Raw genomic sequence first — 27,542 nt, forward strand, 5'->3', positions numbered from 1 at the left:
CCCCTCCACTTCCTACCAGTGTTCCACGCCCTTGAACCCCTCCTCAGAAAACTTTTAAAGGCAGAGACATCCTTCACCTGGCAACTCTTAATGCCCGCTCAGCCAACAAACACTCTGCTGACATCTGCCTCCTCCTTGAAGACATTGACCTTGACATTCTCTCTCTTACCGGGACATGGTTCAATGCCAGCTCAGTCACTGCTTTTGACTCCCTCCTCCCTGACAGCTACAAACTCATTATCAAGCCTCAACCTCACTGTGCTGGCGGTGGGGTTGCCTTAATCTTCCCTGAGTGGGTTCCTTCCTCCGTCTTACCCACCCATTTGAAAGTCTGCTGTGCAAGTTGGTCATCTCGCCCTCCTCCACCTTGACCATTGCCACCATTTACCGGCCTCCATGCACTACCACCCGGTTCCTCTCTGAATGGGCTGACTTATGTTCTTCATTACTTTCATCCACCTCCAATCTCATCCTCTTGAGGGATTTCAACATCCAGTTGGATTCCTCCGTTACAGCATCTACTCTTTTTGTTGACCTCTGCACCTCTCTATCCCTCTCCATTCTCCCGTCTGGTGCAGCCGACTCAGCTGGATACAACCTTGATGCCCTCATTCACTCTGACATATCTCTCTCCTCCCCACTTGCCAAACCTCTCTTTTGGGCAGGCCATTCTCTCCTCTCCCCTTCTGGGTCCCTTTGGCCCTCTGCCTGCACCCCTAGAAGCCCTGCCAACTTCATTCACTAACATCCGCCCGACGAAACGTGTGTGAGCTTCTGCCTTCGCCTCCACCTTCATCCCACCTCGCCCTCCTACCTCTGACTCTACCACTGACTCTGCTCTCAGCATACCAATCGTAAGTAGACACGCGAGTGGAGATCAAACAGTGTACTAGCAGGCCCTAAGGGAAGAACACCCTGTGCCTAGCTCTAGGTGGCGTAATGCTGGAACGCCTACCTAATAGGGATAGTATAAGAAAGTCTGTCCCGCAATGCTAACAATTGTGACATTCAAATATGTTTCAAGGAACGCACATTACAATCAAACAAGATAAGACCACACCTGATCAGCTGTTCATGTACCCGCAGAACTGGATATTCGATTCTGCCAGACACCAGCAGATCTAATGCTGTATCAGCTACTTATCACCTAGTAGATTATGTATTTTAATCCACCCGTGGGTATTGCGATCACCAATTGTGATCAGTGTGGTCCACTCAATCATTAGTTTAAAAATGAGCTTTCCTTTTGTCTTCGGACGTACCCTAGTGTTTTTGTATATCTGCTCTCAGCAACCTCCATTTGTCCATTACCAATACTCTTGACATTCTTGCCCCAGTCATGAGGGTCCGCCTGAAACCCGCCTCCAAGTGTAACACCTGGTACGACTCTGAATTTGCGGCCCGGAAAAGATAGTGCAGAGTGGCCAAACGTAAGTGGCAATCCTCTGGCTCATTCTCTGACAAACTGGCCTGCCGCCTGCTCCAAAGCCAGTACAGACTCTCCATCCATGCCAAGAAAAGAGCCCACATACAGGAATGGATTTCTAGTGCATCCAATAACATGGCTGAACTTTTCAAGATCTGCAGCGAACTAGCCAACCCTATTGCAGTCTCCTCCTCCCCTTCGCCTTCCCAGGCTCTCTGCAATGCACTGGCTACTCACCTCTCCACAAAAATTAGGGACATCCTGAACAGCCTTGCTACTCACCCTCCCAACCCTTCCCACTGGCCCTTGGCTCCCTTGGCCTCTGACCCTCCTCTTTCCCCCCTCTCCTCTGTCACACCAGAAGAATTTACCAGAGTTGTCCGCTCCATGAAGGTCTCTGCTAAATAGGTTTCCACTTGCTCATCCAGAACCATCAAGGACAACATTGGCTCTCTTGCCCCTGCACTTGCTGATTTTAGTAATCATTATTTTGCCACAGGATCTTTCCTTTCCTCCCTCAAGCACTCCCTTGTGCGCCCCCTCCTGAAAAAAACCTTTGGCAGACCATACTGGTCCAGCCAACTACCGCCCTATTTCCATCATCCACTTCCTGTGAAAACTGCTGGAGAAGCTGGCCTTGCCCTGACCCAACTCGCACACCGAACTTGTTGGTGGTCTCCACAACCATCAATCTGGATTCCGAGCTTCCAGAGGCACGGAAACTGCTTTTCTGAACACCCGTAAAGAACTGCTTGCATTTCTTGACTCAAACTCCCCAGTTGTACTCATCCTACTTGATCTTTCCTCTGCCTTTGACGCAGTCAACCATTCTATCCTCATACAAAGGCTCCACAATACCCTTGGTATTTCCGACCGAGCACTGGAATCGCGGACATCCTTCCTAACTGACCACATGGCCAAAGTCATCCTGGGCTCCTTCTCCTCTCCTACTTATTTTCTCCACCTGCTGTGTCCCCAGGGCTCTATCCTCTCACCTTGGCTCTTTAACCTCTACCTTGCTGTGCGTGCTTGCATCCTCTCCGCCTTTTCCCCCAACTTCCAGTGTTATGCTGATGACACACAACTCTTTTTCAAACTTCCTGCTGAACCTTTTACACCTTCCATCTTCCCTGACTGCCTATCTGCCACCCAGTCCTTGTGCACCGCCAATGGTCTCTGCCTCAACACCTGGAAAACTGAGATCCTTCCCATTGGGACCCAAGTTCCCTCCTTCTTCCCCTCTCTCTGGCCTTCCTGCAGGGGCTCTCCCCCTGCTCCTTTCTCTGAAGACAGAAACCTTGGAGTCATATTCGACTCCTTTCTCTCCTTCCTCCCTCACACTCAGGACATTTGTCATGACCCTTGCCCCTGGCCCTCACTGGCAAAATCAGCCTTCCAGTTAGGGCCAGGCCAAAGGCCTTAAAACCTCATCCAAGACTCTCTTGGAGTCAGTCCTGGCACCTTTGGCGCCAGGCTCATAACCATCATGAAGACCAACATTAGACTGGGACTATTTAGTTGGGACTATTTAACTTGGGGGGCGGGGGTTCAGCCAACATAGAGGCACACACATAGCTCAGTTACAAGGAACTGAGCTATGCGGTCTAGTCTTTTGAGTGTGGCAGGCCTGGGACTACTTTAGCTGGACTACTTTGGGTGTGGCAGGCCTGGGACTATTTTACCTGGACTACTTTACCTGAGACTATTTAAACCACACCCAAACAGCAGAACATGCTTTGCGTTATTCTGCTGTGGGCAGCGTAACGCTCACCGTGTCCAGTTCTTTGATGCCAGCTTATCTGAAACCAAGGACTTGCAGAGAGAGAAATAACACTACGAAACTTACCTGGAACAGTATCCTGTCTTCAATCCATCGCTGACTTCAGTTCCACTCACCTGAAGGTACGAACTCCATCATCCGGCACTGCATGCATCCTGGAATACCATAACCTGGAAAGAGGAGAAAGAAAGACAGCATTAGTAAGCTTTTACTCACGTTTCCTCCCGAAATGAAGAAAGCCACACAATTCTTACCTGGGTAGTCATCTCCTGGTCAGTGTCCCTGCTGGAACATTACGGCGCTCGGCGAGGAACATCGCAACCTGCAAGGAGAGAAAAGACACATGTTAGCAATATAAAAGGCGAAACAGCGCCGCGCATCGCGCATTACACACCGGACAGCATCGCGCACACCGCGGTTTCGCCTACCGGCAAATGCTCATCTTCAAACTGCATAGCAACACCAAAATACCTTTCCATACCTACAAGGAAAGAAACAAGACATTATTATTCGAACTAAGAGGAACATAGGAACTGCATATAAAGACTGTAAAGCAGCAAACCTACGGAGTCGCAGCAGGCCTGGATTCCCACAGGGGGGCTTGCACCAGTGAAGTAAGTTGGTCGCTGCTCGCCCCCCACATCTACGCGCCTGTACCACGAGGAGCAGGACAGAGAATCCACCTTTCACAATATTAAGGTGAGGAGAAGGCCCAAGGGGGAGGAAAGAGTTGAGGCCAAGGGAGGTGGGAAAACATAAAGACAATTTGGTATTGAATCCAGCTCTCCTATATTGCAGACCCACCTTTAATCAGTGGCCTTACCAAGGGACCAGGAGAGGGTTTGAGAGAGCAAATCATCCAACCAGGGCTGGGTGGCATTCCTGTGGATACCAGGTGAACGTAATACATTGCCAAGAAGTCCCACTTTCAGCTCTTCATTCTCAAAGGAATTCTCCCCTTTCTCACTTTCCCCCAGAGGCTCAATGTTACCCGAGCCCTGGTTCTCTCTAGGCTTGACTATTGCAATAGCCCACTCCTGAATCTACTTTCTTCCACACTGCAACCCCCCACAAGCTAATCCAGAATAGGGCAGCAAGACTTATACTTGGCCTTAAGCCCTGGAACTGCATCTCTCCTGCCCAAAGAAAATCTTCACTGGCTCCCAGTTGCTGCACGGGTTAACTCCAAATCCCTTTGCATCATCCACAAGGCTGTGTGGGCCCGGGGACAACACTACCTTCAACTTTATCTCACTAAGTACTCTCCCTCAAGACCTGTATGTTCCTCTAGCACCAACTCTATGTGTGTAAAGCGTTGTGTTAAACAGAGGGTAAGTGGTCAATCGCTCTCCTTTGCTGGCTCTCTCCTATGGAACAGCCTCCCCCTCTCTCTGCGCCTTAAGCAGGATTTTCTTAAATTCCGGAAGCTCCTCAAGACTTTCCTCTTTACCTCCTCAATCCCTTCTTCCCTCCTATGCTAATTTGCACAGTTGCTGTGATTGGTGTCCTAGGCCCTCATGCATCCTCGGGCCCCTGACCTCCCACACCAACTGTCCCAGCCCCTGTCTACCCTCGGCACTTGCCATTGCTCTCCCTCCGCCTTGGAGGTTCGCACTTACCCATTGCAGCCCCAGGCCATGCAGCACTCTCCACAACATGCCCTTCTACCATGCATTTATCTGTTGCTCACCCACGAGCGCGGACATTTCAGCACTTCAACCCTTCACTCTTCTTTGCTACACTTGCATGTTCTGAATACTCTCAAGGCATAGTAGGTTTGTCCTTCTTGCCTCACTGTTTTTTAATACTTTGTGTTTTCTAATGTGTTTCTCTTCCTTGTTCTCTCCCTTTGCCATGTAGGCGCTTTGAAACGGTATTTACTTGATGTATAGGTGCCTAACAAGTGAACAATAAATAGAATTAAATTGGCTTACATAGAACTGGAGCATCATAGCCCTCATTAGCCCACATTCCTCTCACAAGGAATATGCCCATCATGGGCCTCAGCTATCTACAATTCGCTCACATGGAATAGGTACAGCATAACCACAACAGTGGAAACACCAGCCGTATAGAGCATGAATAGTTAATTACCTCAGCAGTGCAAGTTCCTCACAGATACATTGAGCGCGAGTAGTCCAAATACACAGGCTAACTCAGTAAACGTCTGCCTTGTAGGAATTCAGAAAATCATAATTGGAAGGAATTTAACCTTAGAACAACACATTGGTGCACTAATTCCCAGCCACTCTACAGCTGGTTCACTTCCTAAAGTATGTTGCATAAGGGTGTCACAAGTCTCTCCCCTTCTCACCTGTTTTTCCTGTTTGCTTGCGACCTTCTTTTGTGACTTCTTTTGCACGGTCCGGGATTTGTATAAGCCCGTGTGCGGGTCTTCGGATTCCAGCGTGCTTCGTTCAGATTGTCCAGGACAGAACCAGGAAGGACTGGAAGGGTGGTCTATGGCAGCCTTTCGAAATTATGATTTCGACTTCCTTTTCTCTGCCTTTCTTTCCTGGATTCGAAAATCAATTTGCAGGGAAAGGTCCAAGAGGGCCTGGAAGGAATTAGGGCGAGCTACCCTGGCTAGCTCATCCTTTATTTCTTAATTCAAGCCTCTTCGAAAGAGTGAAGCTAGCCTCTTGGGACCAATCAGCTTCCTTCATAAATTGTTTGAAACGGGTGACATAGGTAAGCATATCCTGGGATCCTTGTCGAAAATCAAGTAGACGTTCTTGAGCGCTGTAAACCTGCTCAGGGTGATCAAACATGGCCTTTAGGGCTTCCACGAATCCATTCTAATCATCCAGGAGGGCGTCGCCCGAATTGACTAGGGGAGTTGCCCAGGTTAATGCGTTGCCAGTGAGGTGTGATATCATAAACCCCACCTTTGCTCTAGGGGTGGAAAAGTAGTAGGGCTTGAAGGTGAAATACACCAGAATCAGATTGTCCAGGACAGAACCCCGCGCGGAGGCACAGAAGCCTTGACACGAGCGTGGGCGTAAATCCAGGAAAGTTCAGTAAGGTTTGAGAGATGAAAGGAAAGGAGGAGGAATCAAGGAAACAGAAATCAGGAAATTAGCCCCGAGCAAACTCTGGCAGCACACATCCAGCTACAGCGAGCAGTAGCGTTGAGGCGCGCAGAGCCGCGGGGTGTGTCTGTTTAGTAGTGCGCCGAGCGTGGAGCGCAAAGGCTGGCAAGCTGCGTTTCATATTCGACGGCCATGTTGGGAGAGTTACTGCATTCAGTGCTCTATGGGTCAGGGACCACGAGGTCCAGAAGGGACGCAGGCGATGGTTCATGACAGCATGCCTCCTCTGAAACCCAGCTCCTCTGGGTTTGCTTGGATGGATAAGGTGGTATCTTCGAATCAGCCTGGGGGCATTCATGTTTGGCATGGGTTCCCAGGTGCATTCACTAGGTGGATATCCTTTCTATTCAACCAAATATTGTAGCTGACCACGTCGATACCGAGAATCACAAATTCTGGAGACCTCATATTCGAGTTGGTCATTGACAATCACTGGAGTAGATCTTGGAGCAGTTCGAGAGAGTTGAACATATGGCTTCAACAGAGAAGCATGGAAGACTAGGTGGATCCTTTTCCACGATTCTGTTAGTCGTAGTCGAAAGGCCACTGGATTGACGATTTCTTTTATAGAAAAGGGTCTGTAATACCTGGGAGCCAATTTATTTGGTCGTAGGTGACGTGGGAGGAGTTTTGAGGATAACCAGACCTTATCGACTATTGAATAGGAAGGTCCTGGTCTTCTTTCGGAGTCAGCATAATGTTTAACGTCTCTTTGGGCCTTTTCTAGGTGTTCTTTAGCTTCTTTCTGCACATTGATTAGTGTTTCAATCCAGGAATCAACCGTAGGAACTAGGGTTGGATGTGGAAGAATGGATGGTAGGACTGAAGGATGAAATCCTTGACTATAGAAAAAGGGACTGGTTTTGATAGCTGAATGATCCGAATTGTTGTATGCGAATTCGGCCACAGGTATTAAGAGTGACCAATCATCCTGGACCTTGGTGGCGAAGCAACAAAGATATTGTTCCAGAGTTTGGTTTACTCGCTCAGTAGCTCCATTGGTCTGTGGATGATAACCCGAAATCAAGGCACGCTGGATTCCCAGTATACGACATAACTGTTTCCAGAACTGGGATATGTACTGGGGCCCTCTGTCAGAAATGATCTTGGAAGGTAGCCCATGCAGCCTGAATATGTGTTCTAAGAAAATCCCAGCAAGTCCGGATGAGGATGGAAGTTTGTTTAAAGGCGTAAAATAGGCCATGTGTGTGAACAGATCAACGGTAACCATTATGGTTGTGTAGCCTCTGGAAGACGGTAATTCTACTATAAAATCCGTGGCAATGACTTACCAGGTTCTTGTTGGTATTGCTGGTTGGAGCAGGAGACCTGCTGATCTTTTATTGTCATGTTTGTTCTGATTGCAGACTGCACAAGTCTGGACATGAATCTTGATATCGTCCTTCATCCTGCTCCACCAAAACTGTCTTTGTTTAGATGAAGGGTGTTGGTGACACCACAGTGTCCTGAATGGAAGGTATCATGACATAGGCTTGTGATCTTTTGTCTCAATCCAGGAGTAGGAATAACCAACCTATTATCTCTGAATAGATATCCGTCCTTTGTTTTAAGTTTCCATCGGTTGTTTCTCTTAAACTCCTTCCAAGGTTCTGAGGACTGAGTTTGGATTCGAATATCCTCCAGGAGAGTAATTGCTTGAGCAACAAATATAGTGTTGGGGAACATCTTAGGAAAGGTCCGATCTTTAAGGGGTTCATAGTCAGGACGTCTGGATAAGGCATCGGCTATAATGTTGTGTGTTTCAGGGAAGTGATGGATTTGGAATTGGTATTGGGCAAAAAAGAAGGCCCAGCGGGCTTGGCGACTGTTTCTACAGTCTAGGGATTGTAGGACTTGGAGATTCCGATGGTTCGTGCGGACTGCAGACTTGAACTGGGTGTTTGGCTCCCAGAAGGAGGTGACGCCAATCAGTGAAGGCCTGACAGATGGCTAACAATTCCTTCTCTAGGACAGAATAATGGGTTTCACTGGGAGTCAAGGTGCGGGAGAGATAGGCGATGGAGTGTTCTAGTTTGTCTCCAAGTTCCTGTTTCAGGACTGCCCCAATGGCGTAGTTGGAAGCATCAGTTTCAACAATAAAGGGTCGGTGTGTGTCAGGTTGAGCAAGGATGGGAGCTTGTGTGAACTCTGCCTTTAATCGTTGAAACGCCGAATCTTGGACTGAGGTCCACTGAAAAGGGGTGTCCTTCTTTAATAATGTAACAATAGGATGAACAATCTCCGGAAATGCTGGAATAAACTTTCTGTAGAAGTTAGCAAGCCCCAGGAAGGATTGAATGTGCTTTACACTAGTGGGAACAGGCCAAGATAGAATGGAATCAACCTTCGAAGAGTCCACTCCAATCCCCTTTTGGCTAAGAACGAATCCGAGATAGTGAACAGTAGATACATGAAAAAGGCACTTCTCGGGTTTGGCCAGGAGTTTATGTTCCCGTAGACGTTGTAAGACTGCCCTTACGTGCTCTTCATGTTTTTCATGGTCATCGGAGTTGATCAGTACGTCGTCTAGATATACAATGAAGAAGAGTAACAGGATATCAGAAAATACCTGATCCATAAAACGTTGGAAGACTGCTGGGGCATTAGCAAGTCCAAAGGGCATAACTAGATATTCAAAATGGCCCAAGAGTGTTCTAAAGGCTGTCTTCCATTCGTCACCTTCCTTTATACGAATAAGATGGTAGGCGCCCCTGAGGTCTAGTTTTGTGAAGATTACAGCACCTCTGACGGCTTCCAGGATGTCTGAGATGAGAGGCAATGGATAACGGTCCTTAAGAGTGCATTGGTTAAGGCCATGGTAATAGAGACATGGCCTAGGCTCCTTGGAATCCTTCTTGGGAACAAAAAATAGGGAGATGCCCGCCGGGGACTTGGATGGTCGAATAGTTCCATTTTCCAGATTGGTATCCAGGTATTCCCGGCGGGCCCTCTTTTCAGGTTCTGACAAGATAAACATTCTTCCAAATGGAATTACTGCTGAAGGTTCGGTATCAATGGCACAATCTTCAGGTCTGTGGGGTGGAAGAGCTTGAACTATGGCTGTTGAGAACACATCTGTGTATGCCTGGTAGGCCCTGGGAATCTGGATGACGTTAGAGACGGTAAATGGCATTTGGTGATTTTCTTGGAAGTCTTCAGAGGGCTTTGGTAAGGTGTTCAGGGACAAACAGTGGAACATACAATGTTCCGAACCAAGAAATAGAGAGCCTGCTGCCCAATTGATATAGGGATTGTGCTTCTGTAATCAGGGCATGCCTAGAACCATTGGATAGTGGGCAGATCTTATATTATCAAATTTAATCCTCTCTTGATGGTGGTTTATGGAGAGAAGAAGCTCCTTGGTTTGAAGGGTTATGGGTCCTGAAGACAGGGGTCTTCCATCGATAGCTTCAACAGGTTGCATAGTCTCTCGTGTTTCGCATGGAATGTGATGAGTTGTGACCCAATCATGATCTATTATGAATATGCCCATGGCTCCGCAATCCACTAATGCCAGGATGGGGTAGGATTATTACTTGGAAGGCTATAGAAAGGCCTGTAGAATCAAAAGGTTATTTTGTCCGGGGGAGTTCAAGGAAGGAATTGATGTGAAGCAGACACCATTCTCCCGAAACTGTGCTCCATCTAGGATCGGGAGCTGGCATTTCCCGAACACCGTGGAGGAGCAATAGGGCACTCTCTGACAAGATGTTTATCGGAGGCGCAATACATGCAGAGACCAGTATGAATACGGCGCATCCTTTCTTGTAGGGTAATTGGTCCACGGAATGCCCCCAGTTGCATGGGTTCTGGATCTGAGGTCGGAGAAACTGCGGGTTCTGGACTGGAAGGGTGGTCTATGGCAGCCTTTCGAAATGATGATTTCGACTTCCTTTTCTCTGCCTTTCTTTCCTGGATTCGAAAATCAATTTGCAGGGAAAGGTCCAAGAGGGCCTGGAAGGAATTAGGGCGAGCTACCCTGGCTAGCTCGTCCTTTATTTCTTCATTCAAGCCTCTTCGAAAGAGAGTGAAGCTAGCCTCTTGGGACCAATCAGCTTCCTTCATAAGTTGTTTGAAACGGGTGACATAGGTAAGCATATCCTGGGATCCTTGTCGAAAATCAAGTAGACGTTCTTGAGCGCTGTAAACCTGCTCAGGGTGATCAAACATGGCCTTTAGGGCTTCCACGAATCCATTGTAATCATCCAGGAGGGCGTCGCCCGAATTGACTAGGTGAGTTGCCCAGGTTAATGCGTTGCGAGTGAGGTGTGATATCATAAACCCCACCTTTGCTCTAGGGGTGGAAAAGTAGTAGGGCTTGAAGGTGAAATACACCAAGCATGAATCAAGGAAGGCACAAAGGGTCTTTGGAGAACCATCATATTTGTCCACCACTCCTCCCAATAACACACTTTCCTTGGTAGCAGAATCACGAGACAATACAAGCTGCTTTAAGGCCGCGTTCCAGCTTTAAGGTTTTTAACTTCTGTGGTGAGTTCCTGCATGCCTCGCATGAGGTCTTGAACAGCGGCTTCCATCCCTGTATCCGTATCGATTTTTAGGCGTCTCAATGTGCCACAAGTCTCTCCCCTTTTCACCTGTTTTTCCTGTTTGCAACCTTCTTTTGTGACTTCTTTCACACGGTCCGGGATTTGTATAAGCCTGTGCGCGGGTCTCCGGATTCCAGCGTGCTTCGTTCAGATTGTCCAGGACAGAACCAGGAAGGACTGGAAGGGTGGTCTATGGCAGCCTTTCGAAATTATGATTTCGACTTCCTTTTCTCCGCCTTTCTTTCCTGGATTCGAAAATCAATTTGCAGGGAAAGGTCCAAGAGGGCCTGGAAGGAATTAGGGCGAGCTACCCTGGCTAGCTCGTCCTTTATTTCTTCATTCAAGCCTCTTCGAAAGAGTGAAGCTAGCCTCTTGGGACCAATCAGCTTCCTTCATAAATTGTTTGAAACGGGTGACATAGATAAGCATATCCTGGGATCCTTGTCGAAAATCAAGTAGACGTTCTTGAGCGCTGTAAACCTGCTCAGGGTGATCAAACATGGCCTTTAGGGCTTCCACGAATCCATTCTAATCATCCAGGAGGGCGTCGCCCGAATTGACTAGGGGAGTTGCCCAGGTTAATGCGTTGCCAGTGAGGTGTGATATCATAAACCCCACCTTTGCTCTAGGGGTGGAAAAGTAGTAGGGCTTGAAGGTGAAATACACCAGAATCATATTGTCCAGGACAGAACCCCGCGCGGAGGCACAGAAGCCTTGACTCGAGCGTGGGCGTAAATCCAGGAAAGTTCAGTAAGGTTTGAGAGATGAAAGGAAAGGAGGAGGAATCAAGGAAACAGAAATCAGGAAATTGGCCCCGAGCAAACTCTGGCAGCACACGTCCAGCTACAGCGAGCAGTAGCGTTGAGGCGCGCAGAGCCGCGGGGTGTGTCTGTTTAGTAGTGCGCCGAGCGTGGAGCGCAAAAGCTGGCAAGCTGCGTTTCATATTCGACGGCCATGTTGGGAGAGTTACTGCATTCAGTGCTCTATGGGTCAGGGACCACGAGGTCCAGAAGGGACGCAGGTGATGGTTCATGACAGCATGCCGCCTCTGAAACCCAGCTCCTCTGGGTTTGCTTGGATGGATAAGGTGGTATCTTCGAATCAGCCTGGGGGCATTCATGTTTGGCATGGGTTCCCAGGTGCATTCACTAGGTGGATATCCTTTCTATTCAACCAAATATTGTAGCTGACCACGTCGGTACCGAGAATCACAAATTCTGGAGACCTCATATTCGAGTTGGTCATTGACAATCACTGGAGTAGATCTTGCAGCAGTTCGAGAGAGTTGAACATATAGCTTCAACAGAGAAGTATGGAAGACTGGGTGGATCCTTTTCCACGATTCTGTTAGTCGTAGTCGAAAGGCCACTGGATTGACGATTTCTTTTATAGAAAAGGGTCCGTAATACCTGGGAGCCAATTTATTTGGTCGTAGGTGACGTGGGAGGAGTTTTGAGGATAACCAGACCTTATCGCCTATTGAATAGGAAGGTCCTGGTCTTCTTTCGGAGTCAGCATAATGTTTAACGTCTCTTTGGGCCTTTTCTGGGTGTTCTTTAGCTTCTTTCTGCACATTGATTAGTGTTTCAATCCAGGAATCAACCATAGGAACTGGGGTTGGATGTGGAAGAATGGATGGTAGGACTGAAGGATGAAATCCTTGACTATAGAAAAAGAGACTGGTTTTGATAGCTGAATGATCCGAATTGTTGTATGCGAATTCGGCCACAGGTATTAAGAGTGACCAATCATCCTGGACCTTGGTGGCGAAGCAACAAAGTTATTGTTCCAGAGTTTGATTTACTCGCTCAGTAGTTCCATTGGTCTGTGGATGATAACCCGAAATCAAGGCACGCTGGATTCCCAGTATACGACATAACTGTTTCCAGAACTGGGATATGTACTGGGGCCCTCTGTCAGAAATGATCTTGGAAGGTAGCCCATGCAGCCGGAATATGTGTTCTAAGAAAATCCCAGCAAGTCCGGATGAGGATGGAAGTTTGTTTAAAGGCGTAAAATAGGCCATGTGTGTGAACAGATCAACGGTAACCATTATGGTTGTGTAGCCTCTGGAAGACGGTAATTCTACTATAAAATCCGTGGCAATGACTTACCAGGGGCTTGTTGGTATTGCTGGTTGGAGAAGGAGACCTGCTGATCTTTTATTGTCATGTTTGTTCTGATTGCAGACTGCACAAGTCTGGACATGAATCTTGATATCGTCCTTCATCCTGCTCCACCAAAACTGTCTTTGTTTAGATGAAGGGTGTTGGTGACACCACAGTGTCCTGAATGGAAGGTATCATGACATAGGCTTGTGATCTTTTGTCTCAATCCAGGAGTAGGAATAACCAACCTATTATCTCTGAATAGATATCCGTCCTTTGTTTTAAGTTTCCATCGGTTGTTTCTCTTAAACTCCTTCCAAGGTTCTGAGGACTGAGTTTGGATTCGAATATCCTCCAGGAGAGTAATTGCTTGAGCAACAAATATAGTGTTGGGGAACATCTTAGGAAAGGTCCGATCTTTAAGGGGTTCATAGTCAGGACGTCTGGATAAGGCATCGGCTATAATGTTGTGTGTTTCAGGGAAGTGATGGATTTGGAATTGGTATTGGGCAAAAAAGAAGGCCCAGCGGGCTTGGCGACTGTTTCTACAGTCTAGGGATTGTAGGACTTGGAGATTCCGATGGTTCGTGCGGACTGCAGACTTGAACTGGGTGTTTGGCTCCCAGAAGGAGGTGACGCCAATCAGTGAAGGCCTGACAGATGGTTAACAATTCCTTCTCTAGGACAGAATAATGGGTTTCACTGGGAGTCAAGGTGCGGGAGAGATAGGCGATGGAGTGTTCTAGTTTGTCTCCAAGTTCCTGTTTCAGGACTGCCCCAATGGCGTAGTTGGAAGCATCAGTTTCAACAATAAAGGGTCGGTCTGTGTCAGGTTGAGCAAGGATGGGAGCTTGTGTGAACTCTGCCTTTAATCGTTGAAACGCCGAATCTTGGACTGAGGTCCACTGAAAAGGGGTGTCCTTCTTTAATAATGTAACAATAGGATGAACAATCTCCGAAAATGCTGGAATAAACTTTCTGTAGAAGTTAGCAAGCCCCAGGAAGGATTGAATGTGCTTTACACTAGTGGGAACAGGCCAAGATAGAATGGAATCAACCTTCGAAGAGTCCACTCCAATCCCCTTTTGGCTAAGAACGAATCCGAGATAGTGAACAGTAGATACATGAAAAAGGCACTTCTCGGGTTTGGCCAGGAGTTTATGTTCCCGTAGACGTTGTAAGACTGCCCTTACGTGCTCTTCATGTTTTTCATGGTCATCGGAGTTGATCAGTACGTCGTCTAGATATACAATGACGAAGAGTAACAGGATATCAGAAAATACCTGATCCATAAAACGTTGTAAGACTGCTGGGGCATTAGCAAGTCCAAAGGGCATAACTAGATATTCAAAATGGCCCAAGAGTGTTCTAAAGGCTGTCTTCCATTCGTCACCTTCCTTTATACGAATAAGATGGTAGGCGCCCCTGAGGTCTAGTTTTGTGAAGATTACAGCACCTCTGACGGCTTCCAGGATGTCTGAGATGAGAGGCAATGGATAACGGTCCTTAAGAGTGCATTGGTTAAGGCCATGGTAATAGAGACATGGCCTAGGCTCCTTGGAATCCTTCTTGGGAACAAAAAATAGGGAGATGCCCGCCGGGGACTTGGATGGTCGAATAGTTCCATTTTCCAGATTGGTATCCAGGTATTCCCGGCGGGCCCTCTTTTCAGGTTCTGACAAGATAAACATTCTTCCAAATGGAATTACTGCTGAAGGTTCGGTATCAATGGCACAATCTTCAGGTCTGTGGGGTGGAAGAGCTTGAACTATGGCTGTTGAGAACACATCTGTGTATGCCTGGTAGGCCCTGGGAATCTGGATGACGTTAGAGACGGTAAATGGCATTTGCTGATTTTCTTGGAAGTCTTCAGAGGGCTTTGGTAAGGTGTTGTCACGCCCCCATCCACAAGCCCCCCTATTGCATCCCGGCAGAATCATTGTACACCACAAGGCATCACACGCACCATTGCACATTCTCGCCTTCAGGTTTGCCGCAGGGGGCTGGCCGAACTCTGCGACGCTGGGGTATGCATCGCTCTCCATTCCTGCATTGGCGGTTGCCGTGGAGACGCGCCATAAGCATTCCGCGTCTCCGCTGCCGACGCTTGGACGTTCTTCCTCCACGCGTCCAATCGCGTGTACGCCAATCACGTGTGTGTGTCACGTGATCACTGGAGCGAACATTCAAAAGTGACGCGCAAACTTCCCTCCACGCTTCACAGCTGATCTTGGTTGGACTACGGACGCTGCTCTTGAATCTCGTATGGATCTGCTTCTTCCTGGTTTTTGACCTCGGCTATTCCCACGGACTGCCTCTTGGATTTCCCTTGTTTGGTACCTTGTCTTGAACTGCTCCCCCTGGACCCGACCTTGGCTTTTCTCCTGGACTGCAATTGGATTATCCTTTGGTTTGAACTCTTTGCATCACGTGCTTTGTTTGCCTCACAGTACCAGGTTTCGCATCAGGTGTTGATTCCATCCATCAAACGTTTGCCAGGCTTCAACCTTGTCGTCAACCCTGTCGGCCCCGCAGACAGACACCTACATCACATTCCAGACAACCACTCAGGGTAAGCTCCTTATAGTTAAACATTTAGGATTGTGTACAGGGTGTAATTGTTATCTAACCCACGTGTTTGCCTTACAGTGGTCAGGGGAAACATCTTCCGGCATTTCCTGGTTCTGGTTGACGACATTCAACACCTGTGGTCTCAAGGGCTGCTCGGACAGTATAATTACTGTTTGTTCGAGTGGAACTTGGGGACAGAGGTATCATCGCCTACACGACCATCAAGTCTTGACAGACTGTGAAGCCACTTCTGGTCGTTCAGGCGATGGAATCCGCTGCCGGGGATCCCGTGGCCGCTCTAATGCAAGCGGTCGCAACTCTTAGAACGGAAGTGGCGGCTGCCACAACCGCTATTCATCATCGCTTAGACAACATCCAGAGCAACCGCAACCCATTACCACCAGATGCCGAATTTGGGGATCCAGCACCACTTACCCCGGGGCCCTCTGCACCACCCACACCACCTACTCCTGTGGTATTGCCCTCTCAGTTTCCTTTGGCACCCCCTGAGAAGTTCCAGGGGGACCCCAGAAAACACCATACCTTTATCAATCAATGTAAGCTTCATTTCCTTTGTCGGCCTTTAGTCTTCCATGATTCCACCACGAAAGCCGCCTTTCTGCTTTCCCATTTGTCCGGGGTTGCCGCTACTTGGGCTAATCCTTTCCTTGAAAGCAATCACCCAGCCCTTTATGATTTCGACCTCCTGGTGAGTGAGTTGGCAAAAATATTTGACACCAGGTATAAAACCCAGTCCCGGGACCTGGAGCTGCTAGAGCTATCCCAAGGCAGACAGTCTTTGATAGAATACATCACACATTTCAACCAGTTGTCAGCTGAAACCTCATGGCCAGAAAACAAGAAAGCCGTGGTGTTCTACAAAGGCTTATGTAACGCTATGAAGGACGCTCTTTCTGTTGTACCTTCCCTCCCTGACATCTATTCCGATCTGGTAGACCTAGCCCTACAAGTAGACGCTCGGAAGTCTGAACGCCGGATGGAGTCGGGCCTTTCTGTGAAATCCTTGCCCTCTACCCCAGAAGGTGCTGGGGAGCCCATGCAAATAGGGGGTCTCCGAAGTCCTATTACCCAAACCGAAAGAGAGCGTCGAAGAACCGACAATGCATGCTTCTATTGTGGTCTCAGTGGACATTTTGTCAAGGAGTGCCCTCGTCGTCCAAAGAACAAGGCTTCGGGTTTTCAGAAAGCTCGCCCTTGAGTACGGGGGACAAGGCGAGCTCGGTTGTTAACCCCGGGGTTCCTTCATTCGGTCCAATAAGGCCAGTAATCGTTCAAGCGGTTCTTCAACCGGCCAAAGAGCGTTCACATGAAGCCCACATTGTCATAGATTCAGGAGCTACTGGTTGCTTCATTGACATATCATTGGCCAAATCACTGAACCTTCCTTTAGTAACCAAGATACATCCCGAACCGGTCCAGACAGTGGATGGGTCCTCCCTCGTATCCGGTCCGATCAAGCAACAAACCACCCTAATGGACGTGACCATCCAGGGCAACCATAAGGAACAACTGTCCTTTGATCTGATATCCACACCTCAGTTCGGGATAATCTTGGGTCTTCCCTGGTTGAAAAAACATAACCCTCTCATCGATTGGGGTTCTGGTCAGGTTTTTTTTTAATCTGAGGTATGCCAACATTTTTGTCTACTTGACGACGGTGTTTTCAGCAGTCCCGCAAGGGCACTCGGGGGCTACGCATAGAGGTTGAGAATCCTCCTGAAGGGGCACACACAGTGGGAGCCACTATGTCAGGGGTACCCCCGGAATACCACGACTTTCATTCGGTTTTCGACAAAGTCTCTGCCGAAGCACTACCGCCCCACAGACCTTATGATTGTCCCATTGATCTGATCGATGGGGCAACGCTTCCCAAGGGGCGCATATATTCGCTGTCACCATCAGAAGAAACGGCCCTGAAGGAATACATAAGTCATGCTCTGCAATTAGGTCATATCAGGCCTTCTTCATCCCCTGTGGCCAGTCCCATATTCTTCGTTCCGAAGAAGGAGGGGGACCTCCGTCCATGTATAGATTACAGACGCCTGAATGCGGTCACCATAAAAAACCGCTACCCTCTCCCACTCATATCGACCTTGTTAGACAAGTTGACCAATGCTACTGTATATACCAAGTTGGATCTACGGGGAGCATACAATCTGGTCCGTATGCGTTCTGGTGACGAGTGGAAAACAGCATTCTGCTCCCGTCAGGGGTTGTATGAGTATATGGTGATGCCTTTTGGCCTTTGTAATGCCCCTGCCACTTTTCAACGGTTCGTAAACGACATATTCAATGACATTCTGGACATATATGTCGTAGTATATCTAGATGACATACTAATCTATTCCCAGACTATGGCCGAGCATGTCCTTCATGTTAGGGAAGTACTCACACGACTTAGGCAACATTCCTTATATGCCAAACCTGAGAAATGCCTATTTCACACAGCCGAAGTCGAATTCCTGGGGTTTCATATATCCCCTGGAGGGCTGACTATGAACCAATCCAAGGTCCGAGCTATCATAGACTGGACGATCCCTGTCACTGTGAAACAACTGCAGTCTTTTTTGGGGTTTGCTAACTTTTATCGGAGATTCATTGCGAATTTCTCTTCCATTGTGGCACCCCTAACCGCATTGACCAGTCCCGCGGTGTTGTTTGACTGGACCTCTAAACATCAGGTAGCCTTTGATACCCTCAAAACCTCGTTCACCACGGCTCCTGTCCTGCAACACCCGGACCCAGAACTCCCATATGTTGTGGAAGCAGATGCCTCCTCGTTTGCTTTGGGGGCCATTCTGTCCCAATCATGTCCTTCCACCGGAGCGCTACACCCGGTGGCCTACCATTCCAGGAAATTCACACCGACCGAGACACACTATACCGTCACCGAAAAAGAGCTCCTAGCTATCAGGGATGCTTTGCTGGTCTGGAGACATCATCTCCTGGGAGCAAAGCACCAAACTACTGTCTATACTGACCACAAAAATCTACAGGACCTAGCGTCATTGAAATGTGTTAACAGTAGACAAGTTCGTTGGCACCTTTTCTTTTCTGCCTATGATTTCATTGTCAAGCATAGACCTGGGACGATCCATGGAAAAGCCGACGCCTTGTCTCGTTCACCAGGGGGGGTACCCCTTCCTTCTTACCCTGAAATGCTTCTAGGCGAAGGCCATGTAGTTTGTGCTTGCACACCACCCCCACCTATGTTGACTGCTATTCGACAATGGGTTGCACAACGTCCCCAGATACTAGCTGACTGGGATCCTGACATACAAGACGGCTTGCCTTTTGTTCAAGGGAAGCTATTCCTACCCACCACTGATATACGTAACCAGGCTTTGGAGTGGTCCCATAATGCTCTCATCAATGGTCACCCAGGTCAACGACGAACCCTGGAATTGTTGAAACGCTGGTGCTGGTGGCCATCGATGCGACGAGATGTGGAGTCTTATGTCAACACTTGCTCTATATGCGCACAGTGCAAAACACAGAGAGGCCATCCATTGGGATTACTACAGCCCCTGCCTATACCCCCAAAACCTTGGCATACGGTGTCCATGGATTTGATAACCGAATTACCACGTGTTCGAGGTTTTGACACAGTTTGGGTAGTAGTGGACTCATATACCAAAATGGCCCGCTTTATACCATGTAAAGGTGTCCCCACCGCTCCTTCTTTGGCTCAAATGTTCTTCAGGTCTGTTTTCTGTATGTTCGGCCTGCCATGTGTCATTGTGTCAGACCGTGGAACACAGTTCACGTCACGTTTCTGGGTGGCCCTTACCAAACTGCTGGATATTGACGCACGTTTCTCATCGGCTTACCATCCCGAAAGCGATGGTCAGACCGAAAGAGTTAACCAGGCCCTGGAACAATACCTACGTTGTTTAGCCTTGCAGTTTCAACACACCTGGCTTGATTCTCTACATTACGCAGAATTTGCCTACAACAACACCATGCATTCATCCACTGGGTTCTCTCCTTTTTACTCACTCTATGGCCAGCATCCACGTACTCTCCCTTTTTCTGATTCTGACTTTTCCCTACAGACCGGGAATCCGGCGGCAAATGACTGTGCCCGGGATCTCGCTTCTGTACATGCTCAAACCCTTGTCCATCTCCGAGAAGCACAAGAGTTGATGCGGACAGCCCCTAACAAAAGGAGAAAAGAGGCCCCTTCATATTCCCCGGGCGATCGGGTGTGGTTGTCTACGCGTCACCTACGCATACCAGGTTCGCGTAAGCTACTACCCCGTTTCGTCGGCCCATATAGGGTCTCCAAGGTCCTGAATCCGGTTGCTTACCGTCTTGCTGTCCCCACTTCGTGGAGGCTGCACCCTGTTTTTCACACGTCCCTTCTCAAGCCCTGCCCTGATGCCACTCGCATATCGTCCACTCCCGGTCCTATTCCGCTGGCCTCCCAGGAGGAATATGAGGTTAGCGCTGTTTTGGGATCCCGGGTTGTCAGGGGGCAGTTGCAATACCTGGTTGATTGGTTGGGCTATGGTCCGGAGGAAAGGACCTGGGTTCCGTCTCCTGACGTCCATGCTCCATTGTTGGTGGCTCGGTTCCACAGGGAGTACCCTTCATGCCCACGGGGTCATGGGCCTTTGAGGGGGGGCTCTGTCACGTCCCCATCCACATCCACAAGCCCCCCTATTGCATCCCGGCAGAATCATTGTACACCACAAGGCATCAAACGCACCATTGCACATTCTCGCCTTCAGGTTTGCCGACAGGGGGCTGGCCGAACTCTGCGACGCTGGGGTATGCATCGCTCTCCATTCCTGCATTGGCGGTTGCCGTGGAGACGCGCCATAAGCATTCCGCGTCTCCGCTGCCGACGCTTGGACGTTCTTCCTCCACGCGTCCAATCGCGTGTACGCCAATCACGTGTGTGTGTCACGTGATCACTGGAGCGAACATTCAAAAGTGACGCGCAAACTTCCCTCCACGCTTCACAGCTGATCTTGGTTGGACTACGGACGCTGCTCTTGAATCTCGTATGGATCTGCTTCTTCCTGGTTTTTGACCTCGGCTATTCCCACGGACTGCCTCTTGGATTTCCCTTGTTTGGTACCTTGTCTTGAACTGCTCCCCCTGGACCCGACCTTGGCTTTTCTCCTGGACTGCAATTGGATTATCCTTTGGTTTGAACTCTTTGCATCACGTTCTTTGTTTGCCTCACAGTACCAGGTTTCGCATCAGGTGTTGATTCCATCCATCAAACGTTTGCCAGGCTTCAACCTTGTCGTCAACCCTGTCGGCCCCTCAGACAGACACCTACAACACATTCCAGACAACCACTCAGGGTAAGCTCCTTATAGTTAAACATTTAGGATTGTGTACAGGGTGTAATTGTTATCTAACCCACGTGTTTGCCTTACAGTGGTCAGGGGAAACATCTTCCGGCATTTCCTGGTTCTGGTTGACGACATTCGACACCTGTGGTCTCAAGGGCTGCTCGGACAGTATAATTACTGTTTGTTCGAGTGGAACTTGGGGACAGAGGTATCATCGCCTACACGACCATCAAGTCTTAACAGGTGTTCAGGGACAAACAGTGGAACATACAATGTTCCGAACCAAGAAATAGAGAGCCTGCTGCCCAATTGATATAGGGATTGTGCTTCTGTAATCAGGGCATGCCTAGAACCATTGGATAGTGGGCAGATCTTATATTATCAAATTTAATCCTCTCTTGATGGTGGTTTATGGAGAGAAGAAGCTCCTTGGTTTGAAGGGTTATGGGTCCTGAAGACAGGGGTCTTCCATCGATAGCTTCAACAGGTTGCATAGTCTCTCGTGTTTCGCATGGAATGTGATGAGTTGTGACCCAATCATGATCTATTATGAATATGCCCATGGCTCCGCAATCCACTAATGCCAGGATGGGGTAGGATTATTACTTGGAAGGCTATAGAAAGGCCTGTAGAATCACAAGGTTATTTTGTCCAGGAGAGTTCAAGGAAGGAATTGATGTGGAGCAGACACCATTCTCCCGAAACTGTGCTCCATCTAGGATCAGGAGCTGGCATTTCCCGAACACCGTGGAGGAGCAATAGGGCACTCTCTGACAAGATGTTTATCGGAGGCGCAATACATGCAGAGACCAGTATGAATACGGCGCATCCTTTCTTGTAGGGTAATTGGTCCACGGAATGACCCCAGTTGCATGGGTTCTGGATCTGAGGTCTGAGAAACTGCGGGTTCTGGACTGGAAGGGTGGTCTATGGCAGCCTTTCGAAATGATGATTTCGACTTCCTTTTCTCCGCCTTTCTTTCCTGGATTCGAAAATCAATTTGCAGGGAAAGGTCCAAGAGGGCCTGGAAGGAATTAGGGTGAGCTACCCTGGCTAGCTCGTCCTTTATTTCTTCATTCAAGCCTCTTCGAAAGAGAGTGAAGCTAGCCTCTTGGGACCAATCAGCTTCCTTCATAAGTTGTTTGAAACGGGTGACATAGGTAAGCATATCCTGGGATCCTTGTCGAAAATCAAGTAGACGTTCTTGAGCGCTGTAAACCTGCTCAGGGTGATCAAACATGGCCTTTAGGGCTTCCACGAATCCATTGTAATCATCCAGGAGGGCGTCGCCCGAATTGACTAGGTGAGTTGCCCAGGTTAATGCGTTGCGAGTGAGGTGTGATATCATAAACCCCACCTTTGCTCTAGGGGTGGAAAAGTAGTAGGGCTCGAAGGTGAAATACACCAAGCATGAATCAAGGAAGGCACAAAGGGTCTTTGGAGAACCATCATATTTGTCCACCACTCCTCCCAATAACACACCTTCCTTGGTAGCAGAATCACGAGACAATACAAGCTGCTTTAAGGCCGCGTTCCAGCTTTAAGGTTTTTAACTTCTGTGGTGAGTTCCTGCATGCCTCGCATGAGGTCTTGAACAGCGGCTTCCATCCCTGTATCCGTATCGATTTTTAGGCGTCTCAATGTGCCACAAGTCTCTCCCCTTTTCACCTGTTTTTCCTGTTTGCTTGCAACCTTCTTTTGTGACTTCTTTCACACGGTCTGGGATTTGTATAAGCCTGTGCGCGGGTCTTCGGATTCCAGCGTGCTTTGTTCAGATTGTCCAGGACGGAACCAGGAAGGGACAATGTCCGCGCGCAGAGGCACGGAAGCCATGACTCGAGCGCGGGTGTAAATCCAGGAAAGTTCGGTATGGTTTGAGAGATTGTGAAAACAAAATCAGAATATCGAGGTTGAATGCCCCAAAAGGAAATACACCGAATACGGGTTACAAAGGAACATAAAAAGATCTTTAATTTATACTGAATCAGTTACAAAGAACAAAACAAAATCAGATAGCTATCGGCCCTCAGTACAACACAGCGAATTCCAGCGTGGTTCAGTGTGTTCAGTGAGAGACGCTGTACATTAGAATTTGTTGCTCTTTTATACCATTTGCGAACATGATGTCCAACCCTACTTCGGGTTAATATTCCTCTAATACATTACTGATCTAGGGTTCATGCCGGGTTCGCACCACTATATACATAGGGATTGCCTTTGATACATTCACCAACTAGCCTATGTGGTAACAGTGTATTTTAGGATCTCATAAAGGTCTTCTCAAACATTAATACAATGTAGTTAAACAAGTGTTCTTAGTTCAGTATTTGGATACATTGCTCTTAACATATGCTCGTGGATTAGTTTCATTGCACGAGTAATCCTTTACACACAGGTCAGCGAAGGACAAGGTCTCAGTTCACGACCCCAACAAGTGGCCTGCAAGTTACATATTAATTACACACAGAGGTCATTTCGGAATGACATTGTCCACCATTTTAACTCACAGGGTGACTTTACAGAGAGAACCTAAAATGGCGGATTGACCTAAAATGGCGGTTTACATTGATTCTAAGGTCAGGACCTTGCAACACGGATTTCTTCGAAAGTGGCTTACAAGCAGCTTGGCGTGGCCAATATACACATATTTGTTGCAATAGGAGGTACGATATAATTTCCCGTTTGACAAACCCTCCTTTTGGCCTATGCCAAGTGCTAAACTACTTAGCATCTCATTTGCAAGTAACTCCATGCATAATCGTCCATGCACCCTGAATCGCTATCAGAAATATATATTGCCATCAGATAATTCGCTAAAATTTCCTTTAACACGTATTCCTTGGAGACTTTATCCAGGACATACATTTTATGTACTATTGTACCTATTGCTTGTGCGCAACATCCCCCTAGCATCGAACATATACTAGGTAGACACTGGATACAACAACAAAGGAACAACAGAATTCCCAAAATGATCAGTAAGACCGACTTCCAAAGCCAAGATTGCAAGAAGTCCCAGAACCAAGCGCTAAGATCCCTGTTTCCCTCGGGAACATGCACTTCTGAACTAAGGACGTGCAGATTCTGTATTGACTTGAAGATAGTTGGGGATGAATCTGGCACGAAAACACAGCAAGTGGACCCCACTAATTTACACACTCCACCACGTTCAGCCAGAATGACATCTAATGCCATCCGGTTCTGAAGCGCTACTAGTCTTATCGCTTTCTATTCTCTAATGTCATATTATAGAGTATGTCTGTGGTACAGTTGATGGTTCTCTCCAGTACTCTCGCTAGTCTTCTGATATCTTTGGAATTCGCTATCTGTCCCCAAAACAGCACAAATGATTTTGCTACATCTCCCAAGACCTGTGCTGGAGTGTCACCATTCTCGTCCTGCCGTGGACGAGCCTTTGAAACCTCTACTGTACTAGATATAAATACCCCAGGTAACAAGATCCCTAAATAACAGGTTCCCTGCCAATCCCAGGGCAACCATGGAAATGCTGCATTACCGCAAACAAAGTAGACAGGTTCGCCTACATACAAAGGTCTGTCTTCCCCAGTCAAATTTGCAATGTTGGCACAACCTCTAAAATCTCCCATTGACTGAGTACCATTCCTCTGTATGCAAAAAGGAACTGAATCGGGGCTATGGTTAACAGTGTAATAAGGAGGCTTGGCATCCTTATTGCCTATCGGAGCCATCTTAAAGGAAATCAAAGATTGGAAAGGACGAGACAGTCTGTCAGAAGGCCTAATAGAAGCAACGTTGAGCTTACTCCTATTTGCGAAAAGCAAGCATCCCAGGGGAGTCAGAACACGTTTCTCAAAGCTATTCAAATTAGTACCATCAAAGTTCCCCGAGATGCTATCGTTCCAACGGCCAAAGAACAGTGCTCTAAGAGAAGCATAACAAGCAGTTGTCAAAGGTAACGGATGAATATACCAACCTAGCACCTTATCCCCGTGTTGCGGTAAATTTGAGCAGACCCAACAGTTGGACTTATTAAAAATGGCATGGGTGGCATTCAGGATAAGTAGCAGAGTATTATTGTGGTATCTTTGTCTATGCTGGAAGTCCCTAGGGGACAGAGTATGCAAATGTACGAAGGGAGTGGGAACAGTAGGTACATTTTCAGTCGGTAACAAGGACTCCAAAGGATGACTTTCCTTGAGGTACCATAAGCCTAAGGCAGTGACTATTATAAAACCAAATATTATTATAAAAACACAGCAATACGTTTTGGGGCCAAGTTCTTTGTCCATGATCCCGGTTGGTCACACAATCATTTACAAGTCCCATACGAGCGGTATCAGTGGCAGGCATTGTAGTCTTCAAACAGAAAACACCAATGTTTGTTGCTGGCGACCTCCTGGCCGCGCGACTTCTTAGTCCTTCCACAACCCTAACCAACAGAATTCCCTTTCTCAAATTTGGGCAAAAACAAGCTCTCGATGATCCTTTCCTTCTCCAAATGCAGAGCCAAACTGTCCCATAAGTCTATCAGATGCACAGCAAAACCGTGCCGTAAGTCTATGTTCTTGGACGCAGATTGTACCTTGCTTTTCCCGGTACTGATTGATCCGGAAACAATGTGTCATCACTTCCCGTTACAAGCAACGTATCAGAAACAAGTGAAAATGCCAAATTTGAAACGACAGTTTCCGGAAGCAAAACTTTTGGAGAGTGTGGAGACAAAATGGCAGGTTTCCCAAGCCTCACAGGCTCAGAAAGATTCTCAGATACACTCTCAGCACTATCTACTGCTTTGGGATCGTTGGTTGCAGTGTTAGCGAGGGGTTCTGTTTCTTCTGGATCGTGTGGCACTGGGTGAGGAAGTTTCTTGACGTGCGACGCGTGGATTCTTGACGTGCGATGCGTGGATCCAGTTCTTTCTGCCAGAAACCTGCACCGCCGTCTGTGTGACCAACAGGACCTGGAATGCGCCCCGCCAGCGGGGTGCAAGACAGGAAGAGCGCTCAAATGCCTTGATGAGCACCCAGCTCCCAGGCCGTATGCTGTGGCCCGGGCCCTCGTATCGCACAGGTAAAGCCTCTCGCACCTGCTGATGAATCAAATACAGGTTTTTAGTCAACTGGCTGCAATAATCTGAAAGTAATACATTTTCAACATTTCTCAAAGATCTACATTTAGGAAGGTTCCAGATATTGGCAGGTCTCCCCATTACCACCTCAAATGGAGAAGCCCAGTCTTAGTTTGAGGGGTTGTACGCATGGCTAATAACACGATCGGTAAGGCGTCCGGCCATTTTAATTTAGTGCCGGCACACGTCTGAGCAAGCTTGTTCTTGATGATACCATTGTGGCTTTCTACTAGTCCGGCGCTCTGAGCGTGTCTGGCCGAGTGGAACCGTTTGTCAATCTGTAATGCCGCACATATCTGCAGAATTACAGCAGCGACAAAATGTGGACCATTGCCCGACCAGATGACTCTTGGTAGCCCGACCCGCGGGAAGTATTCTTTTAACATCATTTTCGCAGTAGTCATGGCTCTAGCATGTTTGACAGGGAAAGCCTCAACCCATTTAATAAAAGCACATATGACCACTAATACGTACTTCATATTATTACAGCGTTCCATTTCAATAAAATCAAAGTGGATGACTTTTAAGGGGACAGAGGGTGGCCCAAAACTTCCCCTTGGAGTTGCTGTCCCCTTTCCCACATTATGTTGTAGGCAAATCATGCAGTCCTGAACATAGTGCTGGGCAATTTTCGAAATTTTGTCATTTGCCCAAACTTTCTCTAACATTTTCGTGACTTTCTGGGCACATATATGCGTAGGACCATGGGCTATGATGACCATCATCATTACATAAGCGTCAGGGAGTAGCCATTTCCCTTCAACTATGTCCACCCAACACCCGTCATCATCGAGTTTCCCCAAGCCTTCAGCCCACTTCTTGGATTCCTCTAATGTGGCATCGGCTTGGATATCCCATAGAGACCCAACACCCTCGTCGATTGCATAGGCATTTACAGTCTCCCTTGAAACATACATCTCCGTAAAGAGATTATTAGCAGTTTGTCTAGCTATCTGATCACCGAAAGCATTCCCTTTTCCCATGTCATCTATAATCATTCGATGTGCTGCACATTTTATGACGGCTAACTGAATAGGGAGCGCAAGCGCAGAGAGCAGTTGTACTATTAGGGAGCCATGTTGGATTTTGGTGCCATGTGAAGTTAAGAACCCTCTCTCTGACCAAAGTCTCCCAAAGTTGTGAACCACCCCAAAGGCATACTGACAATCAGTATATTTGTTTACTGTAAGCCCTTCGGAAAGTTCACAAGCTCGGATCAATGCTATAATCTCTGCGGCCTGCACAGAGTTATGCGTGATTCTCTTGGTTTGCACGACCGTGCTTAATGTGGCGATTGCATAAGCAGCTGTGGATGTACCATCCGGAAGTTTGAAGCAGGAGCCATCACAAAACAGCTCTCCTTGTGGATTATTCAAAGGAGTGTCTTTCAAATCAATTGTACCCTTTGTCTCTTGTTCGGTAGTATACAGACAGTCATGTGACTCTTCATCGCCGCAAGCAATACCTTGCGGGAAAGGTAGGAGTTCAGCCGGATTAAGAACACAACACCTCTTAATTTGGATGTGAGTAGCAAACAAGATCAATTCATATCTCGTCAACCGTGCGGAAGTGAGG

Source organism: Ambystoma mexicanum, chromosome 2p (genome assembly GCF_040938575.1).
Source record: "Ambystoma mexicanum isolate Mex_15411 chromosome 2p, UKY_AmexF1_1, whole genome shotgun sequence".
Lineage (NCBI taxonomy): Eukaryota > Metazoa > Chordata > Amphibia > Caudata > Ambystomatidae > Ambystoma > Ambystoma mexicanum.